The 18,180-nt window shown below is 37.1% G+C and overlaps 1 pseudogene; it reads left to right on the top strand.

The window, feature by feature from the left end:
- The first annotated feature begins 14,903 nt into the window (after nucleotides 1–14,903).
- On the top strand, nucleotides 14,904–15,022 carry LOC112472637 (annotated as a pseudogene).
- Nucleotides 15,023–18,180: the final 3,158 nt, after the last annotated feature.

Below are 18,180 nucleotides of genomic sequence, written 5' to 3'. Positions count from 1 at the left end.
ATGAGAAAATGTAATATCGAACGGAATAGGAACAATAAGTGTCACCCTGCTGACGGGGTGGGAGGGCTTGGAGATAGCTCTGAACGGCACCTGACTCATGAAAAGAAAAGCCAAATGCAGTTTGCCCCACGTGGGGAAATAAACAGGTAGGACAGAGGGGCTGGAGATAGAAAATGGTACTGAATAGACATCAAGTCCAATTTTCAACCGGCAAAAAGGGCAAAATAACACCGTGTGGGTGTGTGCATGTGCGTGTGCGTGTGTGTGTGTGTGTGTGTGTGTCCCCGATTAAGGTGGTCTGTGACAACTGCTGGGGGTAGAATGAGTAAAAGAAACAGCATCACCATTCCATGGGCAGCTGCTGAGGGACAGACAGACTCATGGTATGGCTTAGGTATAAATTTGATCCAGGCTCTTTTGACAAAGAACTATATCTTCTTTCAGGTGAAATCATTTCGACCATGTCTGACTCCCCCCAAATTCCTTACAATCTAAAGTTTCATATCCTGCATTTATCTCTCTGAAAAACTTGGATTTAAGCCTGATATATCAATGTCCCCTGGCTGACTGAGTCCCCCATCCCCTTGTCCACAGCCCACGTCGTGTACATCCTTGTGAACCTACAACCTTTTCATATCATAACTGCATGTTCGTCCCCGGTACAATTTAAGGATGTGTAGGCAGGTTCATCTCTTTCGATGACCCTCTTGCCTCTTTTTAAGACCTGGCATAGGTCCTGATACAGTTAGTTTGTCAGATGTTGGAGGAACCACAGAGGTGGACCGTGATGCAGTATTGGAGGCAACTTTTGAAACATGATAAACATTCGATCTTATATAGGCTGTTGTGAGGCGTGTGATGAATGATTGATAGAGGTGACTTGTGCCTGCCACCCCAAAACCTAAATCTAAGTGTCTAAGACCCCCTGCTAGCTGTAAATATCTACCTAAATGTGACTCAATGTGAAAATCAAAGTGCAATTGCCTCGCTCCATGGCTTTCAATAAATGTTTCGTGACTGACCCATGACATGAATACACATCGAGTATGAATTAATGAATGAATTCATTGTCTCAAAGGCAAAATCAAGCAAATGGCTATTCTAGTCCCTTTCAGTTCTGAGTTTAAATTGTGACTCCTGGAGCCACATAACTACAAAAAGGGAGTTTAAAGTGTACAATCCTGTTCATATAAAATGCTTTATTCTTTTAGAGATGACTTTTAAAAATATCCCTCGTTTGTTGATGAGAAAAATACCATTTTCCATGTGATGGTGTTTTCATGAATTTGTAAAGATGCTCATACCTGAACTCTATCTTAATCTCCTTTTTTCTTTCCCTCTGGGGAGCCATTCTCCTAAAAGACCTATTTCTGCAAGAGAAACAATTACATTTAACAAAGGACAAGGGCTAATGCTATTGCTATGTATATTTTTGTGCATTGACAACCAGAAAATCATAATAGATAGATTTATAAATATTATTGCTGTTTTGCACTGCAAGAAACTTGCAATTTGGTCAAGATCCACATTTAATTCTTGTCCTTATATTCAGATCTCAGTTGCATCTTTTCTCCTCGGTATCTTTAAAAGCTGTTTTATACAAAAGAATTCTATTAATAATGAATCAGTCTGCCTTTATATCTCACTATAACCCCAAAATTGCTTTAGATAGGTAAAGAGATAGGTAGCACCACAGATAAATAAAAGAAATAATAGCGTTGTGTCATGTGATTTGTTACTACAGTGAAGATTATATCTTGTAACTTAGCAGGAGGAAACGTTAAAGGAGTTTCCAAGATCATAACCTTATGGTATTAAAAAATAATATATATATACACACACACACTCATGCACACACCCATACATACACAGTGTTCTTACTTTATTTTTATAATATTCCTTTTTGTGACAATAAAATATGAACTTATATCTCTTGTATTTTTTAAAGTCTCCTATGATTATTGTACATGTGTCTGAGAAACATGCTTGCACCAAGAATGTATATTACCTTTTCACAACTGGGTTTTATGGTCCAACATCTTGATGAATGATTAAACTTTCAACAGATGTAGTTTTCTGTCTCAAGAAGTTCGAAAACACCACTAAAATAATGAAATTTTATAAAAATAGTATTATTTAGTGATATACAAATTTCTGCCTTTATAAATATAAACATACATAGCACGTATAAAGTTATCTACACTAGGTCCAAAGAACACCTGAGAGCTGTCACTGTGAAAAGTACAAAAATACTATAATAGCAAGTCTAAATTTAATTTGTTCTTTTGAAAGTATAAATAAATATACACCCTTTGTATGATAGACATCGATTCTGGAGGTGGGGACATGGAAGAATTACAGATTGCTTTCTTGATATTTCTAGATATTTTAAAATGCGGTCCGCTCTCAAAGTCAAGGCTTCCTTCTCTTCCAAAATAAAAATTTTTAGTTATGATTTTTCACAACCTGATTTGAAAAAATAGAGCAAAGGAACTACGTCCAGGTCTTGATATTTGCTTAAAATAAAATATATATGAACTTTGAATGATTTTTTTCTAAGAAAATACAAAATGCTGTTTAAGAATTATCACTCTTAGGTTGCTTTTTTTTTTTTTTTTTTGTCCGCAACTGATGATGATTCCAGTGCTAAATGTCTGCCGTTATTTGATCTTGAATTTTTAGGACCAGGAGCCTATAACAGTTGTTTCTTTCCTTACTGATGAAATTAATATCCTTGGGAGTGTGGGAGAGGGATGTAGAATTCCCGAGATGGCGAGAGGCAGAAAATTCAGCATAGCAAGAAGCGAACCTGTGCTTTTTATGACGAGAAGACTTAAGGCTGACACCTCTGAAGATAGGGCGCCCTGTCCTGTGGCAGAATGGGCCCACGCCATAGGACCTCCACCACTGAGCATCTCGTCCCAATTCTGCCTTGATTACCAGTTAGTTTGGAACTTCTGAGAATAAGCCTGAACTGGTGTCCCAGAAATTGCATGTCACAGGCTGTATGAAGCCACGAGAAACCTGTTCGCCCTGTGAATGTCTCAAGGCTGGTAATATGTGAGGGAGTCACTGGGTCATCCCAGGAAGGTCCCCCTGAAGTTTCCTGATTAGCCACTTTCACTGGTGCGAGGGGCAGGCTTCAGCTTCGTAACTCTGACAGCAGCTGGCGGCACGCTACGAGGCCCTACGCCGTAATCACTGGCTCGCTCTGTGAGAGCCAAAAGGAAAACCTCTTTAGATGAAGCCCCAAAGGGTTTCATGCCTCAGAACTGCTAAGGGTTTGCAGTTGGAATGATTGTAGAGAAATGCACAAGGAAAACTTTATTACGAATCTCTTGCACACGACGTCCCCCGAGAAGCTTATGTCTGTTTGTCAACTGCAGCAGAAGGCCTAATTCTTCTTTATTAATAGGGTTCTCTCCTTTTCCAAAGGGATCATTGTGAAATACCATGATTAATTGAAGATTTCTTTTTACCTCTGATTTGCCTGATTGACACAGTAACTCTTATTAATTTCCCAAGATGCTCAAAGCTGCAGTGGCAAAGGAGCTCAAGACAATGCATTATTTATTCTGATATTCGGAGGTCATTTTTGTCCTCGTCACAAGTATTAATTTAACGAGGTCACGTTGCCATACTGTCCACCAGCTCTGACATGGGAGTGTTGGTAAAACTGATTAAACTCTCTAGATCAAGCAAATTTACTCATATTCATGTCTGGGTACTTAAAACTCTTGCCATGCATTATACCGTAAAATATGTATCTTCTGTTATAAGTTGCATTAAAAATGATAGAACAAAATAATTTATGCCAAAAAGTTAGAAACTCTCACCAAACGTATCATATCTAACTGCTTACTACTCAAAGCAATTTGAAATGGCAGGTTTAAAATTTAATGGACTTGATAAAATTTTGGCTTCAATCATTTGTTTAGAGAACATAATATTTTTATCAATATTTTTTATAGATTTTAGTCTTGTAAGATTCAAATAAAGAACACCGTGTGTCACTCTGTCAGTTACATTTTGTTAACTGTTGTAGGTTCTACTAAAATATGTTATTAATCTTTAATATGGTATGATATATATCTCCATTTATAGCATAAATTTTAGACTTCTTCTACTTCCTCTATGGGTCTTATTTTTAGTTAACATTTAAGTGTGTATATATATATGTGTGTTTATATGTATATATATATATTAGAAGAGTAATATTTTTAAATAACAAACTAAATATTTTATTAAGGATGATCGGGCTATAATGAATTTTTGAAGACTAAAAGTAATATTTTTCTTATTCTCAAGTACAAGCTCCAAAACATTTGTGTCACACTTTTTGAAATCATTGGCAACAAATTAATATTCTCAGAAAGTCTAGGAGAATTACTATGGTTACTATGAAAGTTTGGACCATGTCTTTTGAGGAAGCTGGAAATATGGCCTCCAATATTTTTAATTATATCTATTGTTCATAGAACCCCCGAATTGCCTGTTTAAAATACAGATCTAATCATATCACTTTGCTCTTCTAAAATAGTAATGGAATTCTTTTTTCCCATAAAGAGAAAAAATAATTCTTCCCAAGAGCTGACTTCTTTTTTTCAAACTCATGACTTTGTCTATGCAATTGCCATCGACTCTTCTGGCAGATCCCTGTTTTGTTCACTTTTTCTGGACCAGTCTGAAAAGGCCAGTTCATATATTATAACCTCCTCTGCGCATCCTCGTAGGACCTCACACCACCTCATCTAATCATTCCAAATGCAAATAGAGATGATTAAAAATGTTGGAGGCCATATTTCCAGCTTCCTAAAACCACAAGGTCCAGCTTCCTAAAACCACAAGGCTCGTAGTAACCAGCACCACCCTAGACTTCCTGAGAATATTAATTTGTTGCCAATGGTTTCAGCAAGTGAGAACTTTAAACATCACACTGGGCTACGTCTGGCAGCACTGCAGTGGGAGCCTTTGTCGGTGAGCTAACGTGGACTCTGAGTTTCTCCAGAGCAGGTAGGATGTCAAATCTGCAGTGACCAGGACTCTGCTCCATACAGGTGGCTGTAACTGACTAGATCACTGAGTTGTTGCAGGCCACTGAGCACGAGCTGAGAGAAGGTCACTTCTGAAGACAGATCATAAGAAATTGGGTGAAATCTGTCGTCAATATGAAAGCCATTAACTCCTGGAAGACTGCAGTCCCCCCATTACAGGAAAATGGCTCTGAGCTTTCCGTGTTGTTCAGATCAGAGAAAATCTAGGTGGGCAATCAGGAAGAAAGAAGGTCGGGAGGGAGATGGGGGCCAGGGGTCTGGAACTGTGATCTCAGTGGGAAATCCACTGAGACCAAAGCTCTGCCTTCCCAGCGATGGGCTTTAGAGCTCTCTTAGGGTGACAGATGTGACTCAGCAGTGTCCTCGACTTTACAAGGCTGCCTGTCTCGCGAGAATTCACACAGCATAGAGACTTTTCTTTTCCTGTCACTGTTTTCTTCCTCCCAGCAGAGTCCTTGTGTCTAACAAGGGAGCGTGGGCTTGCTGAAAATCACGGTGAGGTTCTCTGAGTGTCGGGCACTGTTTGTACTTTTACTTCACCCTCACCAGCACGGTCTGAAGAGGAAACTGTGTTTTCCTCACTTTTCGTAGGAAAAGACTGAGTAGACATACCTCATCCATGAAAGTGAAATCAAGCGATGGTTTAATTCATTTGTTTTTTAATTAAATGTATTGAGGTGACATTGGTTAACAAAATTACATAGGTTTCAGGTGTGCAGTTCTAAAACACGTCATCAGTATGTTGCATTGTGTGCTCACCACCCAAAGTCTAGTCTCTGTCACCCTGTGTTCAACCCCCTTTATCCTTTTCCGCCCCTCCCCCTCCCCCTTTCCCTCTCATAACCACTAAACTGTTGGCTGTGTCTATGAGCTTTTACTCGTTCGTTTTGTTTGTCTATTGCTTTCGGTTTGATATCTCACATAGGAGTGAAATCATATGGTTCTCAACTTTTTCTGATGTTTCACTTCACGTGAGAATCTCGAGATCCATCCATGTTGTCGCAAAGGGCAGTAGTTCACCTTTTCTTACTGTTGGGTAATATTCCATGCGTATATTTCACATGTCTGCATATATTCTGCTACCTATGAGGCTCCTGGTCCACCCAGCCCAGGTGCATATGGGAATCAGCCTCCCCTCAGTGGGTCCCAGGTATTCACGGCGTCTCTAAGGAAAACCGCTCGGTCTGCCAACCAGGCTGTGTGCCGCGGTCATCACACAATCGTTGCCTTGATACTTAGTCATGTGTCCCGTAGCTGCTCCTGCCCAACACGGGAATGTTGTCTCTGGCCACTTTCTCTACTTAGAATTCCCAGGCCACCCGAAAGGCACTGGATTCTGAGCTGGAGGAGGGGAGAGGCTGGGTGCTCGCTGCGGGGCTGGATGCCTTGTCTTTCTCCTCCCTCTGCTCTCACGGGACACCGTTGGAGTCCGCAGTCACAAAATAAGCAGATGACATGGTGAGCAGTTGAAGGGTTTGCAACTGGCATTGCCAGTGTTGCCACCTTGGGGATGTGTGTGTGTGTCTGTGTGTGTCTGTGTGGATGGGAATTTAACCTGTATTTACTTCAAATCTTTCAAAATAGTGTCTACTTTGGTAATCTAAATCTAAAATCTAAATCTGAAACGAAAATCACTGGGGTTTTTTTTGTATAATGTTTTACGGTGCCAAAAGGAATCTCATAATAACTTCAACTATTCAGAAAAAGCCCACAAAACTTTTGACATTAATAGATTTGACTAACATATTTATATTTGCTTTTCTATGTCTCACCTTAATTTACCATTATTGATATAATGTAGAGCTACCAAGTCTGACTGAATTTTAGTATTACCTTATTTCTAACCTATATCATAACTCCATCTAAATCTTGGAGAATAAAATTTCTAAGCAAGCAATGCATTGAATGGCCTCAAATGAATACTTGAAAAACTATTTTTGCAGAAGAGTTGGGGTTCCAAGCTATACAGAAGCTAGGATTCAGATATGACTAAAAACTACTAAGGCCAACACACCAGTAGCATATTATTCAATTCCAATAATTTATTGTCACGTATTTGTAAGGAAAAGGTTACAGCAACATCAGAGCTGGACCGAGATTTGGGAGTATATTAGAAGCTAATAATTTGACACTCATAAAACTGATAAACTTTAGGTGCTTAGAAGACAGGCTGAACACAGCTGGAGGGATAAGTTAGTGACTCGACTCGTGGACCCTGCTCTCAAAACTAAACGTTTTGAGTTAGCTGATTCATTCTCATCAGAATGTAGCTTAGCTATTATTGGCTGTTTCTCAGATATCTCCATGGGTGCTTTACCTCCCACCTGTTAAGCAGTTAATCAAAATTGTTCTTTTATTTTAGAAGACAGGCTGAACACAGCTGGAGGGATAAGTTAGTGACTCGACTCGTGGACTCTGCTCTCAAAACTAAAGGTTTTGAGTTAGCTGATTCATTCTCATCAGAATGTAGCTTAGCTATTATTGGCTGTTTCTCAGATATCTCCATGGGTGCTTTACTTCCCACCTGTTAAGCAGCTAATCAAAATTGTTCTTTTATTTACGTGTGTGTGTGTGTGTGTGTACTCCATATAAATGCAAATGCATATACGTAAATATATATCTTCTATTACCTATCAGTCTATGTATTTATCTATATCTAACCATAACCTTAAAATTTCAAAGACCTTTCCTACAGGTCCTAACTTGTAACGGTCTGACCTGCCACTTAATCATTCTTTATCTTTGCAAGCATAAAACCCCATAAATGGCTTCTCACAGCTCTTAAAATGAAATTAATTCTGTCCACTGTCGCCTGCAAATCTCTGGCTGACGGGGCCTCAACTTGCCTCTCAGGCCTCTTCTGATGTAACTCTGGTCACCAGACTCTAGACACTTTAGCTTCTTTCTTTTTCCTTTGATACTTCAAATACTTGCTCATCTTCCAGCCCTTAAACATGTTTTTACATCCTACGAAAACCCTCTCTCACTACTCTATAATGTACCAGGATTTTCTCGTTCCTTGGGCAGGAATTCAAATACCGCATCCTCGGTGAGTGTTTACTGCCCATCACACAACTAGTCACTATCACATTATCTGTAGAGCTTTTAAAATAGGATTATTGTTGTTTGAAATTAATGCACTTGCTCATTCCCTGTTGGTTTTCTTTCTAATTCACTGTGATGGTTAATGTTGTCTGTCAAGTTGACTAGGCCATGAGTTGTTCAGGTATTTGATTAAACTTTATTTTTGCTCCTGGGAGGCTGTCCCTGGAAGAGATTAGCATTTGAATTGGTAAACTGAGTAAAGCAGCTTACCATCCCCAATGACATGTGCCTCATCCAATCTTCTGAATAGAATAAAAGGCTAAACAAAAAAAGAAGTCTTTCTCTCTGTCCACTTTCATGCTGGGACACAGTTTTCTGCCTGTGGATTCAGGGTCTGACTGTTACTAAAACTGTCAGCTCTCCTGGGTCTCCAGCTTGTTGACTACAGATCTTGGACTTCTCAGACTCCACAGGTACAGAAGTCAATTCCTTATAGGACCTCCCCCTCTATATTTATCTATACTATCTCTGTCTCTGTCTCTGTCTCTCTCTTTCTCTCTCTCTCTCTCCATCTTCTATCTCTATCTCTGTATTTATATGTCAGCGGGATATATATGCTATTCAAAGATGGTCAAGAAATCCACATTCTTCAGATTAGTTTCTGTCTACCCAATTACCAGAAACATCATGAAATATACTTTGAAAACTCATTACTCATACTACTTTGTTTTTTTAACGTTCTGTGTGTGTGTGTGAGTGTATGCGTGAATATCTGAACCCACAGAAGTGAATTGGTAAGTTTTGAGGCAATATTTAAAAAGTTTGCTAGGCTTGCCCTTTTTCTGGTCTGTATAATAGCTTATGGTTCTGAGAAGTAATGTGCTGCAATTTCACAGGAAATATTTTACAACTTCTTTCCTTTGGAAATGTTATACTTTCACTGAATGATTAAGCATAGCAAACAACATATTGTATGTGAAAATGTATTACAGTCTCAAAGCTAGGAAAAGAAGTCTTGCTATAGTGTGAGTTTAGCACTGGTACAAACATTGGACCCCTGATGTCTATTTAACTCTATATAAGAGCCATATGTTATGTACTATGTACATACTATGATATAAGAGATTCTCATTCCTTGGGTCTTTAATTCAAAGCTAATTTCAACTGAGAAAAAAAAAAAACCAAAATCCAAAAAACAAAAAACAAAAAACCCTGTTGGCTTCATTTCTCTGGAGAACCAGGACAATGCACTTCCTTAAGTAGAACCTGAATTTTGTGAGAGAAGAACCTTTTTTGCCTTATTCACCACTGGCTCTCAGAGCCTGGCACAATGTCTAGCACATAGTAGCTGCTCAATAAACAGTTGCTGACTGAATAAACGATGCTCTCGATTACAGGTGTTTTGGGAGGTACTGTGGTCTCAAGGGAAGGAAGATCCTCGCTATGTAACTTGTAACTCATAATGACTTATTTATAATGGCCATTTATTCTTTCACATCCTCAATTTCTTTATCTGTAAAATAGAGAAAATAGTGCCATGCTATTTGTATTTATTTTATTTCACTCACTAAAGGATTCGAGGTGGTTTTAAAATTCGTAGTATTGTTCGTTATGTTACAAATGTAAAGATAAAAAAAAAGAAAGATAAAGCACACAATCCAGAAAGAGTTAAAATGAAGATAACATTGGTAGACTCCAAGATTAATAGCTACTTAGGAAACAATTTTCTGGGTAATCTTGCTTTTATTTTGACCTTTAAAATAACCCATAAATATGAAAGGCCATATCATAATATCTGTCCTACAATACTCAGAGTTTTCTAGGAAGAGTGGGTGAGCAATAATGAATAAAATAATGCATGCGAAAGTTCTTTGCAAAGAATAAACGTGCATTTGCTATTATTAGTATTATATACATTTGGAAAAGCCTTCTCCATAAATTGTATTTCCTTACTTTATATTACTTCTAATTCTATATAATTTTATTTTACTCACATTTTCCTCTTTTGTATACAACTCTACTGTCTTCCTAAGGAGATTATAAGACTCTTAAGTAAAACGAGTTACTCCCTGCCCCCTTTTTTAATTCACTGTACATCTTTTCTGTAATGTTTGTTATTCTTTCCTGGGACAACCCTCATGCTAACTATGTGGCAGAGAGAACCTGAGAGCTGGCCATCAACAATTTCGAACTCAAGATGGCTAGAAATTACAAAGGCGACGCTGTAAATTTTAAACTACCATGGGCAGAACGTACGGCATTGAGAGAACCCTTCATTTTTTCAGAAATGACCTTTCCTTCTGGTTTGATGGAATATATTAATATTCTATGAGTTATTTAGACATCACTCATGATGAGCCCGAGGCCTTGTCTGTAGTGGCACCCTCCTGCCACAAAGAGACATTTTCTGCATGGCCGTGCCCTCAGAGGTGGCTACCTATGTCATGAACATGAGAATAAAACACTATCACGCGTGCCCATAATACATCTTGTACATAACACACTGTATATTCTATGGAGTTTAATTTAAAGGAAAGGAAGGAAACTTATCACGAAGTTCCTCAATGTGACAAATAACTTTATCATATTTACAAAGCATGGAGGTTAGAATAATGACCAAAGAATTATTCAGTTAATATATAAACAAATCTCAAGTTTATATTGGCAAGAGAAGTAAAGTTGATTCCATACTAAAAAATAAAAAAAAAAAAGTGAAAATAAATAAGAGAACCAGTTCCTTTATTGGATTACTTTTGGATGGATGTGTTAGAAAAAAATAATCTCAATTAAACTTTGAATCTAAGACAAATGTCTCAACTATTTTTAATTGGTTTTATTATGGGCACAATGGAGTTTTGGTATACTTTCGAAGGACAATGTAAAGGTTGTTAGGAAAGAATCTGAACACGAATAATTTAGTCTGAGCTTCCTCTTTAAAAATTTCCACCAAATTCTTTCTTCAAAATAATAATTACATTGTGGGTGTGCGAAGCTAGAATTCTTCCGTGAAGACACAGAGTAAAAATCTGATGGCTACATTTATAGACTAATCATTGTTGGATCATTTCCTTTGTCTTCACACTGTTTCTATAGTAATGTGAGGGCTTCAGTTACTGCTGTCTGTGAAGTTTAGCACTGGTGACATGGAGTAACTTTGAGAAATAATGAAATGAATATCCGATATCAAATAACTAATGTGCAGTAGACAACTCTATACATATCTACCACAGGAAAAAAAGATAGAAATATCTATTCTCAAGCACCTTCTTTCTATAAGATAGCAACATTCGACTATTGAGTGACCAAATGTCCAAAATGGAACACTTTTGAAAGCGAAAGTGGTTTGGATGAGAGGCTCGAATCAGAAGTATCTGAGGCCAACTGTCGCACACGTTTGCCTTACTCAACGGACACTTTTGGGCCATTTCATGCCTCTCTCCCTCTTTCTCTCTGACATTTCTCAACACTCCAATGTTATAATATGTTTTTTTTAATCTATCTTCATCTCCAGTTATCGGTATCACACTATTTGCATTCTACATACAGAATTCAAAGCTAGAAATGTCAATGAATCATTTTTCAGATATGTCCAGTTAAAGGTTATTTATACTCAGTAATTATACTGAATGCAGAGCTCTGTGGCTTTGCTCAGCATCATTGCCATCCTGAGATTACCACTTGCACAAAAAGGGTCACGCGGAGCTTTATGGCACAAACGTAAGATCTGAACCTTTCGACCCTTTCACCTCTGCAACCCATAATGTATTTTTTTTACATTAAGTACTGAAATTACAGTCCATTAAAAATTAAGCATTTAAGATAATTATGCACGGCCATTTGTAAAGAATGTAAATACTGAGATGCATTTCAAGACCATCTGATACATGAATGGAGTCATCTTGTCACCATACAGAGAAAGTAGATGTGTTTAGTACCAGAACTGTAACCAAAACTAGTGAAAAATATATTTGTTAGATGGCAGAAGTGACCGCATCATCCAACAATTTTATCAGCCAATATTTATTATCAGATTCTATTTCTCAAGCTTGCTGCAAATTTTATTTTATTTCCACTTTATTGAGATGTGATTGATATATAATGTTGTGTAAATTTATGATTACTTTGTTTACCTGGCTCACCCTGATTCAGTCGTCAATCCAAATGGAGACTGTAGCCGAGAAATCACGGGAAGGCTGAGACTCCGAAGGGCAGATATAGAGGAATTAGGAAAGAGCAAAGATGTGTCGTTAGAGACCAAGGCTAGGATCAGTTTACACCTATATATTTTTAATTCCGATGCATGGGACGTTGGACAGTGAAGAAGGCTGATAGGAAAACAGTTGATTCACCTGAAATATGGTGTTAAAGGAGAGCTCTGTGGACACCCTGGACCACCAGGAAGATGAACAAGTGCGTCCTAGAACAAATAACGCTGGCGGCAAAAATGACAAAACAAGCTGCCCTCCTTCGGGCACATCGTGAAAAGGCAGGCTTCTTTTGGGTAAAAAATAGAAAGCAGCACGAAAAGAGGAAGACCACTTATGACATGGAGCGAGTCTATAAAAGAAGCCACGGACGCGAGCTCACAGGAGCTCAGCAGGGCTCCGAGGACAGGACATTGTGGATGTCACTCATGTCATAGGCTCGCCAGGAGTAAGAGCTGACTCAACAGCATATAATAGCAAAGTTTAAGGTGAGAATGTGAAGATCTGATGCTCATATGTATTGTGAAATAATTACGACAATAAGGTTTATCCCTCCATCACCTCACATAATTACTCTTTTTTGTTTTTTTTTGGTAGAGAGAACATTTAAGATCTACTCTTAGCAACTTTCAAGTATATAATACAATACTTTTAACTATAATCACCACGACATACATTAGATCTCCAGAGCTTATTCACCTTATTACTGGGAGTTTGTGCTATTTGTTGATCAATATCACCCATTTCCTCTAATTACAGAGGGATTATAATGTGCAATGCTAATAATGCTAATAATAATAAAATATTCTTTAATTTTTTATGTGTAATAAATGTACTTGGCTTAAAATCTATCCAACCATACATACATATGTGCACACACACACACTTTTTGTGTGAGATTTATAGCAAAATTAAGCAGAAAGTATACTTCAAATATATGGCCTCCTTCTCATTTCCCTTGTTGCTGACATTTTGCTTTAATGGAGTATATTTCCTTGAACTGATAAACCAATACTGATAGAATATTAGTAACTGAAGTCCACATTTCATGTTAGTGTTCACTCTTTGTGCTGTACTTTCTATGAGTTTGACAAATATATATGATATACGTCTATTACTACACTATTATACAGAATAGTTTCACTGCATTCTATCCATTTGCCCAAAATGTTGATAGCAAACTCAATCCAATGATCCTGTCCTTACTTAGTCTTTCAGCGACATGACAGTGGATCCTAGCCACATTTAATTGACCTCTAAGATCACACAGTCTCTTGTTTTTTTTTCTCTTTCATTATTTCTTAGCCTTTGCTGGTTTCTCCTTTTCTCTGTAATCACTAATAATGGATTGGCCTAAGCCGCCTTTTCTGTTCTTATTTACTTCTTTACTTACACTCATCACCTGATGAACTCATCCAGTCTCATGATTTTTAATGGCATATATGTGTCAGTGACTTACTAATTTATGGCTCCAGTCCAGGCTCCTCTTGCGTAATCTGGAGCCATGTACTTGACGAGTCTTTTGATGACTCAACGTGGATGTCTAACAGACATTTTAAATTAAGATAACTAATGATAGCCATCCTTGAATCTGTTTTTCCAGAGTTTTACCAGTTCGGTTTGATGGCAGATTTGTGCTGCTAGTGGCACAGTCCCGAGAGCCTGGCGTCCATGTGCCTCGTATCTGGCATCCCGTGCATCAGGAAGTCTTACCAGTTCTAACTTTAAATTTCAGCCACAATCCAACCAGTTTTCTGCTTCCTTTATTCCCATCGCTTTGGTCTGAGTCTCCGGGATATGTAGATTAAATTATAGTAGTAACCTGTTAGCGCCTCATCCCCCAAGTTCATGGAGTTGCTGCCCAGCTGTCTCCTATGTAAGTACCAAGAACGATCCTTTTATAAGATGAGAATGAGTCAGGTTTTGTCACTCTTTGTTCAAAACCCGGCTTTACCTCCCCATCCTTCTGTGGGTAAAGGTCAGAGTCCCTTCGATGGCTCTTAGTTCACTGTCGTTGCTCACCACCATCGATTCTTAGCCTCCTAACTCCCTCCACCTCGCCTCGCTCGAGCCTCACCCCCGTCTTGCGTTGCCACAGAAGCCAAACGGAGGACACATTGTGAGGAGGAAAAGGTAACCATTGTGTCCTTTCAACATTATGTGTGATTTTATTTTATTTTTTTTAATTTATTAAGAGTTAGTGAATGACATTTGGAGAAAATTAAGGTTTCAGATTATAATCACAATCTCTGCTTATACAAAGGCACATGCTTAGTCAAATGGTAGGCCAAAGTTTGATTTTTTAACAAAATATTGGAATTCTTTTAGATTTCTCTTTTTGACTCTGGCTTTTTGTTTTGTTTTGTTTTACTATCGAGTTACGATTCTTGATCTATAAAATTTTAATATTACATGTATTCATTTGTATATATATATATATTTTTTTCTCTCTGAAACTATAGTATTGTTAAACTTGTTGATCTCTATCTCATTTATTCTGAGAGAAAAAGGTCTAAACTATAGATCAGTTTAATGAAAACTTCTCTTCAGGAATTCAATTTCTGAATATAGTGTTCAGATTTAAATTGTAAACAATAGAGTCTATGGCCATGCCACCCTGAACAAGCCCGATCCTGTCTGATCTCAGAAGTTAAGCAGGGTCGGGCCTGGTTAGTACTTGGATGGGAGATCACCTAGGAAGACCATGTGCTGAAGGTGTAAAAAATAAATAAAATAAAAATTAAGGGATTATATGCTGACAAGGTCCTTGCAATCTGTGAAAAAAAAATTAAATTAAAACAGGATACCTTTTGAAAATGAGATATTGTTAAGGCTATGTAGCATTCCAGCAACATTTGATTTCTTATTTTTAAGCTGATAAAAATAACAGCCAATTTTATACATTATAAAATCTTTAAACAGCCTCATTGACTATTTTAAGTGCTTTGATTTTAATTAGATATTATGCTTTTTAGCTTACTGAAAAAAGTAAAAAGGTTTAAACCGTGCCACACTACTAAACAGCAGGTGTCAGCCATGCTTCTGAAAATATTTAATGTATTCAGTTAATCAAATTCTTTAGAGAATGTTACAATCCTGTTCATTTGTCTTAAGCAGTACTCATAGTAGATTTTCTTTCTTATTTACTGTAGTCATTTATATTCCATGATAAAATTATGTCTGAGATTTTCCTGGTTTCATCATAAACTCAATTTTAACCTTCATCCTTTTAATCACAATAAACTAAGTGTCTTATTAGCTCCCTTTCCTGACTTGTGCACTAACAGCTTCATTCCAAGTATTCTGAGACAATCTTGCCAAGTTTGGGAAACTTTACTTACGTCAAATTAACATATAGAATGTCAGATTCTTTAAAGCTCCATAGATGGGTGTACTTCAAAATAGGAACATGACTTTTTTTTTTTTCCTTGTGAGTTTATGATGTGGTTTGAATCAAATTGAAGAAAGTGTTAAAATATAGAATTTGGCCTGAGCAGTAGAGCAAGTGACCAACTTTTATATGTTTGCAAGTCTAATTAGGTAAACATATCTTGAGGTAATTTATTTAAGGAGTGTCATGACATGCTTATGAACTTTTCTACAAGAAATCGAGTTGTTCAACAGTCGTTGACTAGGAATCAGCCTTCTCTAGAAGGTAGCCGTGACTTCGAAGACAGAAGTCGAAACAGCAACATCTGCCTCCATGTGTGGTGCCTGGCTCAGTATGCAGAGTTTTGATTTTAAAGCGGCACCTTCACCTTGGAAAAAATAAATGATCGTCTTTATGTTAGAGGGATATTGAGGCAATTAACATGCTATTATAACTTTAGAAATTTCGATTCTCAAAACAAACCTAAAGAAAGGAGAGGCGTCAGCATCAAGCACAGTATTTAAATAGGAAACTGAGGTTCAAAATGATCGTGGAACTTACATGAGTTTGATGCTGGCAAGGACGTGAGAGATGTTCTATCCAGCAGTTTCACTTACAGCTGAAAAAAAATCAGTCCTAGTAGGTTAGGTGACTTGTGCAATGTCCCAAAGAGAATGAGTGGATACAGCAAAATAAGAGTTTCTCAAGTCCAGTGATATTTAGACTGCCCTATTCTGTCTTTTATTTAATTAAGAGCAACTCCAAATAAGCATTGTTTAAAAAAGCTATTTAAAATAGTGTCTACCTGAAAGGGCATAAATGTCAAAAGGAATTTAGAAGTCCTAAGTTTTTAATATCTTGTACGTTTTTTCTCATTAAAAAGGAGAAATCTGTGGGGAAAAGAAAAGAGAGCGAGATTTCTCTTAGATAAAAGTGTTCAGAGTAAAACTTGAACCTTAATTATATTTGATTTTAAATTGGATATGCGGCAAGTATGTGAAGTTAAGTATAGGCTTAAATTCTCCTCATCGTACTGACAGACCTAGGAAATACAGCCAAATGGGAACGTAAGATAGTTAGACCTCTTCTTAATACAGAATTGATGGAACCACATTTGGTTTCCAAAGTATCCGATAGCATTCATATTGAACTAGCAATGGCATTTCGACTATGAATTATTTCCACCATTATTTTAAAACAAGAATACAGTTGATAGTACTTAATATGAACACTCTCTATGTCCTAGATTCTGTAAGAAACAAATAAAATGAGCAGTTCTCTTTCTAGGATAGCTTCATTTGCACTTCATTACACTTTTAACCCTCAATTTTTATTCTTTTAGAGGCTATAACGGGCTGGTTATCATACCTTATATAATTATAAACAACACTTGGGGCATCAGAGAGATCGCGTGGTCTGTTTCTCTGATTCTGAGCATGATGTCTTAGATCATTCCAAAGTGCCCTTTAATTTTTCAAGACACCGGGTGTGAAGATCAAATCAATCAAATTTTTTTTAAAAAAGTATATTTCCTTGGAGGCTGATTTGCAAACGAAATTGAGCCGTATCTTATGAGGAATAAAGTAATTAACGTTTGGTCTCAAGCTCACAATCAAAAGATAAACTAAAACCACAAGATGCAAAATAACCTTTTAATAAAGCGATAGCGAAGTCATAAAGTGATATTCGATTTATTCTCAAATGATTGATTGAGGCAATACACGATAGAGTTCAGAGAGGGAGAAATATATTCTGATGTTCAATAGAAATTCTCTCTTGCAGTAACTAAAGGCAATTTTATTTGACTTGGTCTTATGTAATCGCTAGAACTAGCAAGTAGCAACTCTCCTTTTTTTAAAAAAATGTATTCTTTCTATGTTAGATACTATTCATGACTTCTAAGTCTTTAAACGTTTCCTGTAGGTTTCAGTTGTATAGCTGTCAAATAATCTATATTTATTGATAATTATAGTTTATGTAAATTTTTAAAATATTTCAAATTTTTGACTAATAGAAAGCTTATTTCTTATCTCCTGTGTATCTACAATGTCGATAAATCCATACCGTTACCTCTTTTACAATTTCCAAATCACGTTAGCCTTATTTGAATCTAGCTAGGCCTTTCTCATGTCAAACGTGTGTAGTACTTTCTTGAAATAATATGTACTCCGACCCAAGAACTATATCTTTTTTTGAAAGCAACTTGATTCAGTTCTACTCAAATATATTAATATTGCCATTGCAAATAACTCACTCGGCAGGGACAAAACGGTTCATGTGTCAATGTGATTAGAAAAGAGGGATAAGTGAGAGAGGCATTTTAGAGTTAATAAAGATAAGAGGAAGGGAACCTCATATTTTACCCAATCGGGGCACGGGGAGCATGCAATGAACACTTTCCCTTGGCCTTATTATTTCACTTTGCCCGGTAATTGATAAATCAGTCCATTAATTAATCGATTCTATTTTTAGGCTACGAAATACTAGGTAGAATGTGCTTCGTGAT

Source organism: Pteropus alecto, unplaced genomic scaffold (assembly GCF_000325575.1).
Source record: "Pteropus alecto unplaced genomic scaffold, ASM32557v1 scaffold87, whole genome shotgun sequence".
Classification (NCBI taxonomy): domain Eukaryota; kingdom Metazoa; phylum Chordata; class Mammalia; order Chiroptera; family Pteropodidae; genus Pteropus; species Pteropus alecto.
This window is presented reverse-complemented; position numbering and strand designations above follow the sequence as displayed.